The sequence below is a fragment of the Schistocerca cancellata genome, chromosome 8, assembly GCF_023864275.1.
Source record: "Schistocerca cancellata isolate TAMUIC-IGC-003103 chromosome 8, iqSchCanc2.1, whole genome shotgun sequence".
Taxonomy (NCBI): Eukaryota; Metazoa; Arthropoda; class Insecta; order Orthoptera; family Acrididae; genus Schistocerca; species Schistocerca cancellata.
The window spans coordinates 153,225,894-153,244,759 of NC_064633.1; the positions used below are offsets into that span (position 1 = coordinate 153,225,894).

General features: G+C 39.6%; 1 protein-coding gene and 1 non-coding gene across 2 annotated transcripts in view; one reads left to right on the forward strand and one right to left on the reverse strand.

The window, feature by feature from the left end:
• LOC126095433 (lachesin-like) overlaps positions 1 to 18,866 on the reverse strand; it is a gene marked incomplete at its 5' end in the record, with an annotated part of 731,549 nt that overhangs the window by 570,875 nt on the left and 141,808 nt on the right. The window lies entirely within an intron of this gene.
• On the forward strand, positions 10,378 to 10,454 carry Trnas-uga (transfer RNA serine (anticodon UGA)). The gene has a single exon. It is a non-coding gene; the product is annotated as a tRNA-Ser (tRNA).

Genomic DNA, 18,866 nt, shown 5'->3' on the forward strand with positions numbered 1-18,866 from the left:
AGTCTTTTGAAAAACAGTCAGATATCTGCTCTTATTTGCTTAAGTATAATTAGGATTTGGCGCTCCGCTTTTACTAATCTTGTGACTTTCTTTCTACAGGTCAACGGCAATTCTTTGCTCTGTTGTATTTGTGTGTTGTTTTTGCATTTGTGCTTATTGTTTTGTGAATAATTGTGACTATCGTAAAAATGCCGCGAAAGACTGTGAATAGTGTATCGCGAGGTATTATGAACGAAATTACTGACTTAAACAACGTGACTGATAGGACATGTGACACGCAGTGTAATGATGTCAATCCTGCGTTCACTGACAATCAATGCGTTCCAACCATTAATAATGATGTAGACCTTAATGATGAACAAACGAACTCGATTGTGTCTTGTGTTGATTTGGCGACAATTGATGACGATGGGCGCACTATTGCAATGAACGCTGCCCAGCTTAATACAACCGGTTTACTAAATTCACGTGACGAGCAGACAAATTTGTCTAATGAAAATGAAAAGGATACAGAAAGTACGCCGGAGTTATTTAATTCCGAAATAGTGAATGAGAGTGTACATTTGACAGGGACAGCTTTTTGTGAACCAAAGAATGACCAAATGGTCACACAAAACGCAACAATTGCATGTACTCCATCACAGAGTACTGAGAATGCAACAGCTACTTTAAGTTTGGATCAATTTATGACAATAATGCTACAGTTTAAGAACGATCTTGGTGTAAATATCAAACAACAGAGTGAGAAAATAGACAACAATTTCAGACAACTTAGAGAACAGAACAGACAAGATAATGAAAATCTCAAACAACACTTTAATGAAAAACAAGACAGCCTTAACGAAAAATTAGACGACAATTCCAGACAGTTAAATGAAAAATTAGACGACAATTCCAGACAGCTTAGTGAACAAATTAGAGCTGTTGCCGCGCAGTGTCATGACACTAAGGAACAGTTGCGCGTGGAAATTGAGGCTTGTTCACGAAAAAATAGCGAAGAAATTAAGTCTGTTGCGCAAGAATTAAGGGAAATGCAAACAGCCGCAACAGAAACACTCAGAGAGGAAATTAGCGGAGTCGCTAAACAATGCTCTGAAAAAGCTACACAATTACGCGACGAGTTTAAAGCAATGACAGCAGAACTTTCGCGCACAATGGATGAAAAGATCGACGCGAAATTCGAACAACAAAATACTCAGATTGACGAACGCTTTAATCACCACATAGAAAACAGTAATACACGTTTCCGCAAATTTATTCAAGATCAAAATAAAGTCAAACGTCAAGTCATGGAAACAATCACTGCACAGAGACAGGAAGACAAACGTAAAATGTTCGCGAAAGCGAAGACGTATGTAGACAATAATATTACTACAGTGTCCGACAAAATTAATACCATAGAACAGTTGAACGCGGAATTACGGGATGAAATTTCTGATCTTAAATCAAAAACAGATACACACACAGTAAATATTCAGACAGTGACAGACAGATTCGAACAATTAGAACTAACACAGGATTGCGATGTCATCAAAGCTGATGTTAAAAAACTGAGCGAAACTACGCGTAAGTTGCAAAAACAGATTAATGCGTCCGATTCTAAAACCGATGATAAGGCAAAAATACTGACTGAAAAATATGAAGAATTGGCCAGTCGTATTGATGCTATTGAAAGTAGTAATGTTAATAAATCAGACGATACTGCACCGATTTCATTTAACCAAACACCTGAATTTCAAAATTTGCAGCAGAAAATTAATGAGATCGACTCGTCTAACAACACGTTGCGTAGAAAACTGTCGAGTTTACAGCAAGAAGTAACAGAGATGAAAAATATTTCAGTTAATAACACATCACAGCAGACGCCACTTTGCGAACATTTGTCAGACTCGCGCAGCGCGTGTAATTTAAGTAATCAACAGAGAGTACACGACTTAGATTCCGAAATGACACAGACAAACAGATTCTCACACAAACCTGAACGTGTTCACAAATTCAGTGGAGGGAACATTGATTACGAGCAATTTTTATCCGTAAGAAAAACTAAGGAATTTAATAATGACAGAGCACAGATACACGATTTGAACTGTATACGACGATTTATTTTTGTACTTTCACCGCTATTACCTGTAACGCAGAAACTAGCTTTGAACTGGATACGACAATTTGCTCTTAAATTTTTACCAACATTTCGTGTAATGCAGAAACTTGAATTAGCATGGATACAGCAATTTGTTTCTGAATTTTTACCGGCATTGCCTGTAATGCAAAAGCTAAAATTTATTTGTAGTGCGTAATTGACCTCAGGGGATTCATTACGCTTTAATGAATATGTGCCGTAGCGAGCATAGGGCCCCGAGCTGTAGTAGTGCTGTTTCATCTTTAGTTTTCTGCACTGCTGCCTTCTCTTCTACTATCCTTTATATCTATCAAAACCGCTCTTTAACTATTGCGCTATTTAGAATTAAGAATATGTAAAGAAAACCGGATTTGGCAAGTTATACCGAAAGTGACAATTTTTATTAGGCACTCCACAACTACCAGCGTAATTTTAATAACTGACAAAATCTTAATCATCAGTACGTGTAAAATTATCAGTAACAGTAAACACATTTTTGTAACAATAGACGTTTTTCACCACAACAGCATGAAAGTCAGCCGGTTAGCATTCCTAACCAACAATGCAGTCTACAAGGTCAACCAAGCTTTAATGTTTCGCCGCGTGCACGTATAGTCCCAGCTACAACAAATAGTAACGCATAGCCACGAGGAAATAACTACGTACAGAAAAAACAGTATTTCAATCTCTATCGCAATGCGCCGTATGGAAATGACTATCACGACATACGTAAAATTAATTAGCACAATTTTCAGCGTACATTCAATAACACGTCAAATAGAATATGATTAAATACAGTACAGGTTGCATATTCCAATAATGTAAGCAATACTTTTGAATCACAGAATCTTATTCACGAAAATGTTATTTGAAACACGCTTTGTTGAATGCTCCACTTTTATCGCACCCAGACCTTACCAGAAATTTTTCCATTGCCACCGACAGTTCTAACACCGCTTTAGGCGTACACATTTTCCAGGAAATTGAAGAAGATGGTTCGATAGTAATTAAAAACATCGCATTTGCAAGCCGCATTTTGTCACCTGCTGAACGAAATTATTCCGTTACAGAATTGGAAACATTATGTGTTGTATGGGCTTTTACGAGATTTCGGCACTTTCTTTATGGCAGACATACCACAGTTTACACAGACCACAGAGCGATACAATTTTTACTTTCGGCCAAATTCACGCACGACAGGTTAAGCAGATGGAAACTATATTTACAGGAATTTAATTTTACAATAGTTCACATTCCCGGTACGCAAAATGTTATAGCAGACTCACTATCGCGTTCTCTCGGCAACAATCAGCAAGACGTAGCAACCAACTTCTGCAAAACAAATTTCAGTGTCATGTACATTCAGCAAGTGGCATTTGAAAATTTTATTTCACCGTCATTACAGGACATAGCACAAGAACAAAATAAAGACAATGTGTGGAAAGAAATTAAACACCTTTGGCAAGATAGGAAAAATGTTACGATTAGGAACCACTACACTGTACGCAATGACATTCTGTTTCGCCGTTCTCATCCTGACAGCAACAATTGGTTATTATGCATTCCTGACGAACTTGTTAACAAATTAATCTGGTACACTCATTTAAGTTACGCACATTACGGAGCAAGAAAATGTTTTCTTATACTGAGACAGAACTGTTATTTTACCAACATGGAGAAACGTATACGACGAGTTTTAGCGTCTTGTAAAATTTTGCCAGAAAGCTAAATCAGACACCACTTCACATATTCCTCCTTTATATCCCATTGTACCTCTTAAATTAAGACACATGGCCGCAGTAGATATTTTTGGTCCGATTCCGAGAACTAACAGAGGTTTTTGCTACATCTTTGTCGCTGTTGAGCTCACTTCAAAATTTGTTACTTTCACTCCGTTACGCAAAGCTACTGCTAAAACTGTTTCGAAAGCATTTGTAAAACATTTTCTATTTCATGTAGGGCATGTGATGAAAGTAATTTCTGACAATGGATCTCAATTTCGTAGTAGCGTATGGACACGCATGTTACGAGCCAGAAACATTTCTCCGATCTATATATCCAAGTACCACGCTTCTTCGAACCCCTGTGAACGGTTAATGAAAGAAATTGGTAAGCTGTGCCGAATATACTGCCACAAAAGACATATTGATTGGGATACACACATACTCTCATTCCAAGATGTAATTAATTCCATTCCAAATGAATCCACTATGCTATCTCCGTCTGTTATACTGAAAAACGTTGAACCACCAAACAAAATTAAAGAATTTGTAAATTTTCCTACATCTCGTCGCTTACGACACCACGAAATAATTGACATTGCGCTGAACAACATCAAACGTGCCGCAGAGCGCCGGAGAAGACAGCAAAAACAGGTTTGTACACGCCGAGACTTTCACGTTGGACAGAAAATATTAGTACGTACACACTATTTATCCAGCAAATTAAAAGGTAAGTGCAGTAAATTTGAACTTCTATACGCAGGTCCATATCGGATTCGCAGCATCCCTCACCCCAATGTTGTACACGTCGAAACTTTGAGAACCAGAAAATCGAAAGGCAATCACCATATCTCAAACATTAAACCGTTTATTGAATGAAATCACTTTATGATGTAAATGCTATGATGCCATTTACTAATGCAATTATTTCACCTGACTAATTACTGATGATTATCGTATTTTTTCTGGCCAAGTGCCCGGCAAGGTAAGGTTAGCAGGTCGCTTTTCTTGTCGTTACACATCAGACCATACACATTTTCCACTTTTTTATGTACGATTGTATTCCAGTTTTGTCTATATGCACTGTGAAATAGTTAAGATATAAAACACACCAGTCGACTTTGACATTTTTTTTTAGCCTTATGACATCTCAACATCGTGACTTTTACATTTTTTTTGCTGCTGCATTGTATTATTCTGTGTACATTTTTGCATCTGAACACTGTCAATGTCTTTGACACATTACGTTTTCTGTCATGTTAGGCTGTATGCTTAAGTATGTTACCATAAACCAGTCATTGTTTAGTGGGTATATGATTTAAATGCAAGACGTTAATCTCTGTTCATCAATTTCAGAAAGAAATGATGCGTGTAAGAAATAAATTCAACAGAAATGGGAATTTCACCTACGAAATAAACGATAGAAGATGCAATAACTTTATGAGGAAGAGTAAATGGATCAGGATTAACAAGCATTAACAAGAATATACTATACTCATCGTAGAATAGCAGTCTTAACTAATTTTTTCTTTCAGAATACAAGGTGATTGATGCAGGCTGTCGGACAGAACTACACATCTTAGTTTTAGTGATGAAATATGCTAGAGATAAGGAATAGTTGTGTAATGAGTAATGAAGTGATTTTTTGCAGATGATAATGAGTGATGATGAATAATGATGAAGAGTGTGCTACTATGGATAATGAAGTTTTTCTTTACAGGTGATGATAATGATGGAGTTATGAATAATGAAGTGATGAATAATGAAGTTTTTTTTTCTTTACAGATGAGGATAATGTTGAAGTTATGTATTTATGCTACATAGTTATTTAAGTATTTGTTGCAGTTTGTTTTGACAGCAGGTGTTATATTGCATAGTAGGATGACGGAAAGTTTTGGAAAGGACAGCTATGGAACACATGTTTATACACATTTCACTACTTGTTAATTCGAAGTTCACTACTTTTCAGCATAGTGTGCGTTTCTTCTTTCAAGTCAATAATCCATTTTGTATTTTTTCCAGGAGAAGTTTTTCATGATACTTACTAAACTTGTTACTTATTATACCTGTTCTAGTACTTGCATTTTTATTTTTTAACCCATTTGTGTTTATCATTTATACATGTGATCACATTACTGCCTTGTTTCACAACCTTGCTACAGCTGACTCATGACGAATGACGTTACACATTTTTCATTTACAGGAACAACCCAGAACCAATTTTTTTTTTTCTTTTTCTCTTCTTGCTTTCCCTTATAATAACTCCACTGTTTATTGTAATGAGACTACTTATAATGTGTATGATTATTAATGCTATGACTGTAATTAGCTGATTTTTAATAAGGACTTCATAATGATCTGAATGTCACTCAATGAATTGTTATTACTTCTTAATGATCTGAATAATACTGAATGAGGAACAATGTTTTATACTATTCAATACTTGATGGCCACTGAGTGCCAATAATTAATGTCACTCAATGAATTATGTTATTAATTATGCCATTAATTAGCTCTTGTTTTCAATGTTGATACTTTGTAACTGGAAAAGAATATGATTCTTACTATATTGAAATGACAAATGATTAACTATGCTTTATAATTGGGAAAGAATGTGATTGTTTAATAATGCTTTGTAATTAGGAGAAGGCTAATGATTATTACTATTGAAATAACAAATAATTAATTAACGATGCCATACTTTGTAACTGGAAAAGAATGCGATTGCTTCATAATGCTTTGTAATTAGGAGAAGGCTAATGATTATTACTATATTGGAATGACACATAATTAATTAACTATGCTATACTTTGTAACTGGAAAAGAATGCGATTATTTAATAATGCTTTGTAACTAGGAAAAGAAGGTTACTGATTCTATGTAAAACAATTAATGAACATTTTTCTGTAATACTACATACTTGGTACAGAAATGTTCAATCGCTGGGCTACGAATGCCCCAAACTACTAATGAAGACTGTAATTGTCAATATTATGTGACTTAATGTCCTTCACCTCATGAGCTAACTACCCTGAATTACTGCAATGTCCATTTGTCCTGTCTATCCTAGTGATCATGGAGCACTATCTTTGGTTTTGCACTAATTCTACGTTGGTGTGCCTTGTAAGAGCGTGGTGTTGACACGACATGCTGTCCACCACCGTGGGCGATGAAGACGTTATTATGGTCCCACTGTTTGGTGTACCTAATGTACTGCCAAAATGAGAACATGGAACATTAGTACGACAGTTCAGTGTCTTGGCTACACTGGTAAATTCTGATGGGAAAAGAACTTCAAATTGTGTCACTTGGTGTTGTACTTCTGTGGAAAGATATGGACTTTCAGAACAGCTGTGTGCAATCTAAAGTGCTACAACCATGATGCAATCCTTGCCTTTCCTATCCTAATTCTTGTCACATAGTGAAAATCATTTTTTTGCTAACATTATTTATGTTCATGGGTTATACATTTTTTTTGATTCGCTGAACTCCAGTGCGAGTACACTTATGTCACTTGTCGATATGATTTTTGCCATTATGTTTATTTATTGCAAAAATGCCTAAGACATTTTTTCGATTTGTTCTCAAGTACAGTATGTGCACTCTTGTCTTTTATATTGTATATAAATTTTTTTTATTTATTATTTTATTTTAATGATATGTTCTGAACTACAGTGCATGTGCACTTATGTTGTGTGTTAATAGGTTTTCTACTGAACTTCAGTGCCTGTGCACTTTTCTCATTTTTCAATATGATTTGTACTCATTCTGTATATTCAATACTTCAGTGCGTATGCACTTATGTCATTTGTTACTCATTGTATATACATTTCGTAAATTGTTAATATGTTCTCAACTCCAGTGCGAGTACACTCATGTCACTTATCAACACGATTTTCTGCCATTCTGTTTATTTGTTCTGAAAATGCTAAAGAATTTTTTCAGTGCGTGTGCACTTTGCTATCTGTCAAATAATTTGTATATACAGTTTTCTGATTTACTACTATGTTTTGTACTCACATCCTGTCTTTGTCTGATATATTTTGTACTCGGTGCATGTGCACAACATTTAATTTATGTACTGAATTTGAATATTCTGTAAATTGTAAAAATTTCTTGCGATGGCAAGTCCAAATGACTCACCATCGCTGCCAAATTTTTGCCCCCCCAGTGGAGGGTTATGAAACACGTATGTAACATAGCAGCGATGGTGAGGCATGTTAAAATCTTTGACCAGAGAGCCTATAATCGTAGTTAGTCTGCGCTTGACCGCGCGAGTGTTGCGAGCAGTACTCAGTCAGTAGTCGTTGAGAGCAGTTCGGTTGTAGTCGTTGAGAGCAGTTCAGTAGTGGTCTGGTCCTGTCACGGTCGCGAGCGGGACGCAGTCGGGGAGCGTCGATATGGCATTCTGGTCAAGATGCTCAATGAGGTATATTGTTAATTAAGGTAATCATCAGATAATGTAAAGTTTATTTATTGTAATTAATTTCCAACAAGTGTCCCAATAATAATTTTGATTTCAAAAGCAATTTTAGAAAAAAAATTTATTTAATTGAATTAACGATTTTATTCCACTTCCCTTAAAGACAAATTTCAGTTAAATTACAAAAAAAAAGAATATTATTATTTGCAATGCAGTTCCTCCAAGCTGTGCGCAAGAATAAGAGCAGAAATGTGACTAGCAGTTACAATGAGGTAAGAATTTAATTCTGATTTGCACAGGGCCAAAGACCGATATTTCGGTTTAATTGAATTTTCATTGTCACAGAAGTTTTATTAGCACTGAAATGTTTTTCATTATTTTTGCGGAAGCTTACACCAGAGTCAGATTCCGAATTTCTGTTTAATTGTCATTGTCAGTAAATTTATCTGCTGGGAGATTACGTTAGGTTGTATTCTTGTTAACATTCAAATTATAGTCTTTCAACATTTTGTGGGAAACTTTCACTTGGCTCCATTTATATTAAATAATTGTCTTTTAAAATTTTTGTGGGGAGGTTACACAGCATTTTCACAGAATCCTTCCAAAAAAGGAAGGAAGATTAAGAGTTCAACGTTCCCGTAAACAGAATGGTCACGGTCAGTGGAGATAGAGTGAAGGGTCTCTACATGAGCCTCTTCATGATTTTTCCACACCACACGGCTTCATTTCTTTGCCTCTGGCACCTCAATTATTGCTGTAAATGGTCTATTACTCTAGATGCAAAGAAAAAAAGGGAAAGACTGAATAGCTGAGTGTGTTTGTGGTGGATACAGTATACTATTCATATTTCGTTTTAACATTTCATTAATTTATTGGTACTTGTCGGAGCCCTACACGCATGTTTTATTCATTTAAGTGCCATATTTTAATCTATCTATTCTTCCCTCTTCCTGTCCGATCAGTTGAATGTATGAATGAGAGTGTGCAAAGATTTCAGTGTGTAGATCCGTGGGAGTGTAGTAGTCTGCCGCTGTGTGAGAAAAGCCAACTGTAGGAAACACGTACCAGGTAGCAAAGAGGTTTCTGTTTGCCTCGGACGAACCTTTTGTATAGGTTGGCACCACAATAGGGGTTCCTCTGGCCACTTCCGTAGGTACGGAGAGCGGGTTCTGTTGGAGAGCAAATGCTCGTGGAGTGTTCCGTGGGACGCGAGACGGGTGAGACATACTGGGTGTATGTGGGCCATTTCGATGAGAAGTTCACGTTGAATTTTGTATAAGTTTTTCAAAACTAGTCAAAGCAAATGATTCCTTTCATCATTCATAGTTTATTATCGTATATGACAAATTTTACTTGCTAATTCACGAGTGTTTAATGCTGTAAAATCCAGGGAATTGTTAATAAAACACTTGGAGCCCTGTTGAGTTTCTTGTGCTTCAGTTCATTTTGTTTAGTATCCCTTTCGCGAGAGCATGTATATTGCGTATGATTTCCGTGATTGTATGACTGAATTTTGTGCAGTTCGTCTCACCTGATAACTTTCTTTTTGCATGCTTTTGTTTACGAGGACCACATGGTCGTGATATAATGTCTACAATGCCAAGGCTACAGTGATCTTCCGCTGTAGAATATTCGAATTAATTGTGATTCTTATTTGTGTTTCGTTTTTATAGCATATCACTTTAATAGAAATTTTATTCATTTATACCACATGTTAAAATCAAGGGAACAGCCCCTCTTGCTACCCACGTGTGCTGTGGTGAAGGTTTTTAGTTCTTTTCCTTCCTGTTAGTCTCTCAAGTGCGTGTGAATGCAAGTGTTCGTGATTAAACCATGCTTTAATCATTCCTCTTTCATATATCATAGATCTTGCAGGGGATTCCGAAGTAAAGTTCTAGATTTAATTAATATGCGACGTAATAGATTGCAGGCAACAGCAACCATCATATTATTCACTATACATATTCATGTGTGCAATTAAATTTACCAGTCTAATAAATATTAAACTTCCTGGCAGATTAAAACTGCGTGCCCGACCGAGACTCGAACTCGGGACCTTTGCCTTCTGCCTTCTACTGGCAGAAGTAAAGCTGTGAGTAATGGGCGTGAGTCGTGCTTCGGTAGCTCAGTTGGTAGAGCACTTGCCCGTGAAAGGCAAAGGTCCCGAGTTCGAGTCTCGGTCGGGCACGCAGTTTTAATCTGCCAGGAAGTTTCATATCAGCGCACACTCCGCTGCAGAGTGAAAATCTCATTCTAATAAATATTCTTTAGCCAGAGTTTTTGTTTACGCTCTCACTGCTAAAATTCCACTCCATGCTTCATTCAGCTCTGATGTACGGCACATACAACTGCATTCCGTTTGCGCGACAGTTGTATTGAGGCCATACATTACCCCCCCCCCCCCCACCATATTCAGATTAATTGTGAAAATACCCCGTAATTGTAAAGATACCTTTCAAGAGCGCAAGCTTGGATTATGAAAGTATGGGGAGAAAGACTTCCACATCCTTTTCGAAGGAAACATCCCGTCATTTGCCTGCAGTTATTTAGGAAAACCGAAATCTGGAAGGCCGGAGAGGGATTTGAGTCGTCGTTCTCCCGTATGCGAGTACATTGTGCTATCTACGCGCCCCATCGTTCGATGTCCTGTCAATGAACCGATGTCTGCCACCTGCTTCGTCTGCCATTTGGTCCATCAAACATCTCCGGACACGTCACTGAATATCAACGTTGTAAGAGGTCCATGCCCAAGGAATTTATTGCTAGCGCACTCGAGCAGGTGTAATTTCGATGGATTGCTCACGCGCTGCCTGCGGTATGTAAGCTACAATAGAATCGCAGACCAGAGAGCAGCGTCGGCTGCAGTAGGAGCTGTGTCGGCAGTAGTGGTGGTAGCTCGCAGTCGGGCGGTTGGGCAGGTCGTGCCTGAGCGATGTGGTGTAAGGTAAAAACAGCCGCGCGCGTATCTGATTTCTTACAACTAAATTTGCACTATTGTTATATCAACTCCCATGTAAATGTTTTAAAGAAATCTTTTAGTAATAATATTTTTTATAAAATTAACTTTTTGACAATCATTCATCTGAATTTAAAGAATTTACTAATATCTGCAATGGTCATGGTCATCCCGGTTATCGTAAAGAAAAATCAGTTTGCGAGGTGCCGGGGCAAGCAGTGTATTTAACACTAAATTCTTCTAGGAGCTACATATGTACATGATGCGCTAAGCCCCCCCCCCCCCCCCCTGTTCTAACTCCGACTTTTGCTGTTGCACAAGGATTAAAAAAATACGCGAACTGACTCTAATCAACCCTGCCAGTGGACTAGAAGAGAGTTTGGCACCTGCAATAATTTAATTTGATAAATAAGTTAAATAAACGAAGGTCTCATTAACATAGTGAGGAATGATAGGGTTGCTCTACCGATTAACAGAATGAAAGTTCTGTCCAAAATAACAATATGATTTATTAAGACTAAACACAAAATAATAAACAAAAACACATGAAATATTTACAATACATCAAATTGGCTGAAATTGGATACTCAAACAAATGCTGTGAATGTGAAGTTGTCCCTAAACTAGATTGTGAGGATTATGATGAAGTGGTATGTGCAGCCAATTTCTTGCAACTAAAATCTTAGAGAAAACACATAGCCAACCCAACATTAATTGCTGCTACCCAAGACAGAACAAAGTTAGAAAAAAGACGAACAGGCGCGTTCTGCTGAGCTCTGATTATCACCTAGGAAAATCCCTATCTGCCGGTGCTGCGGACATACATTACCAAACTGTCTTCTTGACTGCCAGGACACGATCTGGCGTACCGGAGCCTTTGGCTGGTTGCTTCAACGTCCTCGACCGAAAGGCGAGAGCCGACTCCCCACAAGAGCACCGGTACCAAACCGAACACAGAACATTCCCGCCCCCACGACAGTGGACGTAGTTAAACGTTCCAATCAGCAACTCGAAAACCGGCGGAAAATTCCACTCCATTGCCGGAACGCTACCATTCCACCAATGGAGATTCTTGGCGCCAATTTCTGCGCCGATCTTGCTACGTCACGGAGCTATGCCCTGAGCAACCCAATCACAGTTACTATTTTGCAGAAAGCGCGGGAATTTTCCCGCCACAGCTGCCTGGGTACACAAGTCATTCCCACGCCTCGCTGGTAGCCCGCCAGAAAGTGTTTTCGCTAAGTTTCTGCGAAGTAACGGAACCTCTAGCCCAGCCGCTACTTCAGGTCCTGCGGGCGTGCCTCTTGACAATGTCGGCGTCTGGAAAGCATTCACTCGACTCCCTCACACCTGTCGGCTTACCCTTTCAAAGTCAAACAGAGCCCGCCTGTCACTGGACCACCCGGGTGACGAGAGACGCTGCGTGGGAAGTCCACGTGTGAAGGAATAGCAACTTTCCACCACATGCAATTAGAGAGGAGAATCGTAAGATAGAAATATGAGAGGGGGCTCATGCCACCTCTCAAGTTGCTTTTTTTTATACATGACAAATCTAGCAGACAGCATTGCACTGGGCTGTGTCAGAAAAATTTCTTCATAGGAGCAGATATATACGCGTTATCCGGCGACTTCATTGAGGTAAGAATTTTCAGTTTATTCAGAATGATCTTTCAGGGCCATGACGCAGCACTGCTGACGTCCATATTTACCAGTTTAGATTCACAGTCAGTTAATTATTGAAAGGTTGTGTATGAGTCACATTTTTTTTATTGGGAGGTTAGTCATTTTATTATTGCGAGGTTACGGAGAGAATTTAACTGTTGGGAGGTTACACTGAATGTGAATGTTATAAATAATTTTTTTTGTTGGGAGCTTGGTGAAATGTGTGTGAAATCTTATGGGACTTATCTGCTAAGATCATCAGTCCCGTGGAGCTTGGTTAGTGCGTTTATAGTGACTTGAACTCTCCTGGAGACACATTTCAGTGCCGAGCGGTTCTAGAACCTACAGTCTGGAACCGCGCGACCCCTACAGTCGCAGGTTCGAATCATTCCTCGGGCATGGATGTGTGTGATGTCCTTAGGTTAGTTAGGTTTAAGTAGTTTTAAGTTCTAGGGGACTGATGACCTCAGAAGTTAAGTCCCATAGTGCTCAGAGCCATTTGAACACTTTCAGTGAGGTGTCCGGCTGTGGAGGTATTGTAGCCCTGACTTCCACAAGAGCAGAAACCAGAAGACGTAATGATGTTGGACGCTGTTGCCTGAAGCGAAGACGACGCTCTAACTCATGACAAGGGTGTTTCATTGGGTTCAGCCCGTGACCCTAGGCAAGCCAGTGCGTTACAGAAACCTTATTGTCCACCAGCCATCGCTTCATAAGTGTAAATTTCTGGTGATGTCTTCTGGGACCAAACTGCTGAGGTCATCGGTCCCTAAGCTTACACACTACTTAATCTAACTTAAACTAACTTACGCTATGGACAACACACAATAATGCCCGAGGGAGGGCGCCGCGCGAACCGTGACAAGGCGCCCTAGACCGTGCGGCTAATCCGCGCGGCCGTCGCTTCAGAGATGCTGCTTCACGACAGTGTGCATTGTAATACTGATAACAACAATCATCGTCTTCGGCCTGCTACTTCACTGAGCGCAGTAGACAACGCTGTAAAAAGTGTTCATACCCCATCGCATTTAGCGTTTTCTTAAGCGGTATAACAGGATCACAATCTTCCATAAACACCACAACCGTAACTCCAAGCACTCCGTACCTCACTGTTAGCACTACACATAATGGCAGGTAACGTTTTCGAGGCATTCACCAAACTCAAACCCTTCTATCGGATTGCCACAACTACAGCGTGACTCATCACTCCAGATCACTAGTTCCAGCCATTCACCGTCCAGTAGAGTCGCTCAAAAATGGTTGAAATGGCTCGCATTATGGGACTTAACATCAGAGGTCATCAGTCACCTGCACTTAGAACTACTTAAAACTACTTAAACCTAACCAACCTAAGGACATCACCCACATCCACGCCCCAGGCAGGATTCGAACCTGCGATCGTAGCAGCAGCGCGGTTCCGGACTGAAGCGCCTAGAACCGCTCGGCGATGGCGGCCGGCAGTAGTTTCGCTCTTTACACTAACTCATGTATCGCGTACCACTGACTATAGAAATGTGCAACTTATGAGGAGCTATTAGACGATTGTACCCTAATCCTTTTAACTCTCTACGTACACTCGTTGTTTTGAACCTCGCGAGGGATTCCTTCAGCTGATTTCATGAGATTTCTTACAACCGTCCTCTGCAGTGCTGGACGGTTCTGCTTAGGGTTAAACAAATACTCTGTTTATTGTGCATCAGTCTTTGTATTACAAATCTCTGACAATTAACGTAAATAAAGCTGCAAGAACGATGAGTGTGGTTCTGACAGTCATTATACGATACGTAAAATGACGCCGAAACCCAGGACGCTGTGACTGGTAGCGAAGGAATTCCAAGACGGAGAAGGAAATAACGAAACGACGTCGGCTTGTTTCACGTCCTCGAAACGAGGTAAGAGCGGAGACAACCTATAGCAGGGCAGCCTGTAATAACGTTACTTCATCCCCCGCATTTGACTAGTACGTTTTCCTTGGCAGGTGCATGTTAATGAACGCGCATATTAACAAAAAAGGGGACGTTGATGAAAAACACACACTATTTCAAAAATGAACCAAATCCACAGTTTTGGAGACATGCAATGAAATTTTTGTACCACGCTTTACATGAAAGTAACACATTTACGTATAAAAGTCTTTGATTATACGTATTGAACGTTTTTTGAAAGAAATTTGAAGTTTTATTTTCAAAAAATAATGTATATTCCTTTTTCGCAGAAAGTATTCAAGAGATTTCTACAAAAATTTCTCTGTTTCATCTCTTTATATGTTGTAAGCTTCTGTCATAAGGTTTTTGGAATAGGTCAAATAGAAGAATGTTCATAATTTTTTAATTTTAATTTCACAAGTACAATTTTAAATTCATGCAAAATTCCAAGCAATTTGCCCCATATCTCAGCTTGCAATCAGAATTTCAAAATTTGTCCTTGAGGCAACGTTTATTAGGTTTACAGAAATATGTGTACAAAATTTCATAATTTTTATCATTCATAAAATCTGAGTAAAAGGTACATAAACTTTAAAAAACAAATTTTTCAGGAAACGCAATTCAAATTTCAAACTAACTGTTTCCTTATGTCACTTCTTCCCAAGGCACCACATTTGTACTCTGGGTCAACTTTCCCTTCCAGGCTTCTCTTCTGGTTTCTTGTTGTCTGTCTTCTTTTCTTTACCAGGTCTTCAACTGACTTCTCAGCTGCAGAGACGCGCTGTAAATCTCTTTTTCTCAGGCTGTCTTGAGTAAAATTTCCTGTCTTGAAGCCCATTCTTTCTAATACCTTCATCCTCTCGACTTTCCCATCATTGAATACTATAACTGCATCATAAGTTGCAATACTGACAACTGTAGCAGATGCAAATGTGTTTCTAGAGCATCGTTTCCATATGAGTGAATTTAGAGACTCATTTGGATTTTGGGTTTTGCCATGAACACACTTTTTGAGAAGTGCAGGATCGGCCAAAGATGATCTATAAAACCAAAGAGTATGTATCACGGCCTTCTAGATGTATCCCGCACACGTTTGGATGAAATACCCAGAATCGTTGTTCACTGAGCTGGTATTGAAGTGCTACTTCAAAACGTGGGCGTGGCAAGGAGGCCGCGTCACACATTTAATTAATTTTCAGGCACTTCGGATGCGATTTTAACATTGAAACTTTGGGAACTTAATGTCCCCGAGTTGTACTAACAAATAAAAACAAATCGAAAATTGACAGTTTGGTCAATTTCATCAACGTCCCCCCTTACACAGATGGGTGTTACTTGCAACGATACTGAGTAGTGACAGTTTTTACGTTATATATTGGAGCTCAAAGAGCGCTGTCTATTGATCTTTGTGCAACAATATTCGTACGGTGACGGAGACATAGAGAAATACGTTTAAGCAACTTGAAAAGGAATCGAAAACCTGAAACAACAATCGTAACACGTTTCAGTATGGCAAATGATGAAGGCGATACACGAGAAGATACAGATTATAAGTACTTTCGGATGCGACTGCATGAGACAGTGGATAGTTTGAGAATGCTTGACGATGCAATTCGGGATTTGTTTTTCGACACAGATTGACGCCGATGTCAGTAGGTGCGAGGAATGTGTAGACGTCGCTAGGAAGGCAATTCTGAAGGCTTCTACAAAGGCTAAAATCAGTTTGCCGTCATCAGTTACAAACCCGTCACCAGCTTCAGCCACGGCAGAAGCTCTGACACCTGTGACACATACGGCCAAATTCCAAGCATCAAATTAGTTATTTTCAGGCGAAATGCAGAAGTGGTCTCGGTTTGGGGAACAGTTCCAGTCACCCGTTGACAAAAATCTTCGATTTCTACTACAGACAAGCACGTGTGTTCCTCCGGGGTAAGTAAAAAACGAGCTAAAGAATTTGGTTGATGGCATTCACATCACTGCGGATTCGTATGAGGAAACGAAACCTACACTTGTATCTTGCTGTGGAGAAAGGAACTGTATAATTCAGACTCATCTCGATTACCTTGACACTATGAAACTGATGTCACATGCGTCAACAGAAACACTGAACGCTACACATATCAAATGCAACAAACGCCTTACGAGCGTTAGGGGAAAATGTAGATTATTATGGACGCATGTTAGCACCCAAATTTCTGCGTGCGTTTCCAGAAGATATAGTCTTACGCCATCTATCACAAAAAGAAAAAAGTGGTGCAACTAAAATATTCGTATTTCTTTACGCGCTACACGAATATGTAATAAAAAATGTGGGTTCCTATTTTTAAAAAATGCAGTTGATATCCGTTTGACCTACGGTAGCTACGGTCGCAGGTTCGAATCCTGCCTCGGGCATAGATGTATGTGATGTCCTTAGGTTAGTTAGGTTTAAGTAGTTCTAAGTTCTAGGGGACGAATGACCTCAGAAGTTAAGTCCCATAGTGCTCAGAGCCATTTGAACCATTTTGAACATACGGCAGTGCCATCTAGCGGGCCAACCATAGCGCCATCTGGTTTCCCCCTTCAAGCTAGACAAGTTTCGTTCTTTGTAGTTTTTTCGTTCGATGCTTATTTCGTGAGATATTTGGCCCGGTCACTATCAATGGACCACCCCGTATAATGTAACGCGTCCAGAAAATATAGAAGGTAAATTCTCTGCGCATGAACTACACTCATGAAAAGTAAATTGGATACGGATAGCCCAGCTTTCCAGCGGAATATCACGCGCTTAAAAACAAGACTGTTTACAGCGAAATCAAAGATAGAACGTTGCAATCTGTTTCTTCAGGGTGGACTCATACGACTTGTAGTACGACTTCACTTTGCGGACTTGAATATACTGGAAAAGCATCGACTACCAGGGGTGGAGATCTCTTCTGAATATCATGTTGCAAGACATTCCAGATATGCTCAATAACGTTCATATAAGGGGAGTTTGGCCAGAGGAAAAGTTTAAACTCAGAAGAGTGTTCCCTGAGCCACTCTGTAGCAATTCTGGACGTTTGGGGTGTCGCATTGTCCTCCTAGAATTGCCCAAGCCTGTCGGAATGCACAATGGACATGAATGGCTGCAGGTGATCAGACAGAACGCTTACGTACGTGTCACCTGTCAGAGTCGTATCTAGACGTATCAGTGCACCCATATCACTCCATCTGCACACGCCCCACACCATTACAGAACCTCCACCAGCTTCAACAGTCCCCTGCTGACATGCACGGTCCATGGATTAATGAGGTTGTTTCCATACCCGTGCACCTCCATACGCTCGATACAATTTGATCGAGGCACGTCCGACCAGGCAACAAGTTTCCAATCAACAGTCCAATGTCGGTGTTGACGGGCCAGGCGAGGCGTAAATCTTAGTGTCGTGCAGTCATCAAGGATACACAAGTGAGTCTTCGACTCCGAAAGCCCATATCGATGATGTTTTGATGAATGGTTCGCACTTTGACACTTGTTGATGGCCCAGCATTGAAATCTGCAGCAATTTTCGGAAGGGTTGCACTTCTTTCACGTTGAACGATTCTCTTCAGTCGTTGATAGTCCTGTTCTTGCAGGATCTTTTTCCGCCCGCAGCCATATCGGAGATTTGAAGTTTTGCTGGATTCCTGATATACACGGAACTCTCGTGAAATGTTCGAAGGGGAAAATCCCATCTCATCACTACCTCGGAAATGCTGTCTTCCATCGCTCGTGCACCGACTATAACACAATGTTAAAACTCACTTAAATCTTGATAACCCGCCATTGTATCAGCAGTAACCGATCTAACAACTGCGCCAGACACTTATTGTCTTGTATAGGCGTTGCCGACTGCAGCGCCGTATTCTGCCTGTTTACATACTCTGTATTTGATGACGCATGCCTGTTTCAGTTCCTTTGGCGCTTTGACGGGGAAAGATGTTTGTGTGACGCAAAAATCAAAGACTACTCACGTAAGGAGTTACAATCAAGCCTTCGTATCTGCAAGTTATGCAAATTTATAAATATAATGTCCCAGAAAACAAATAGAAAACGCTA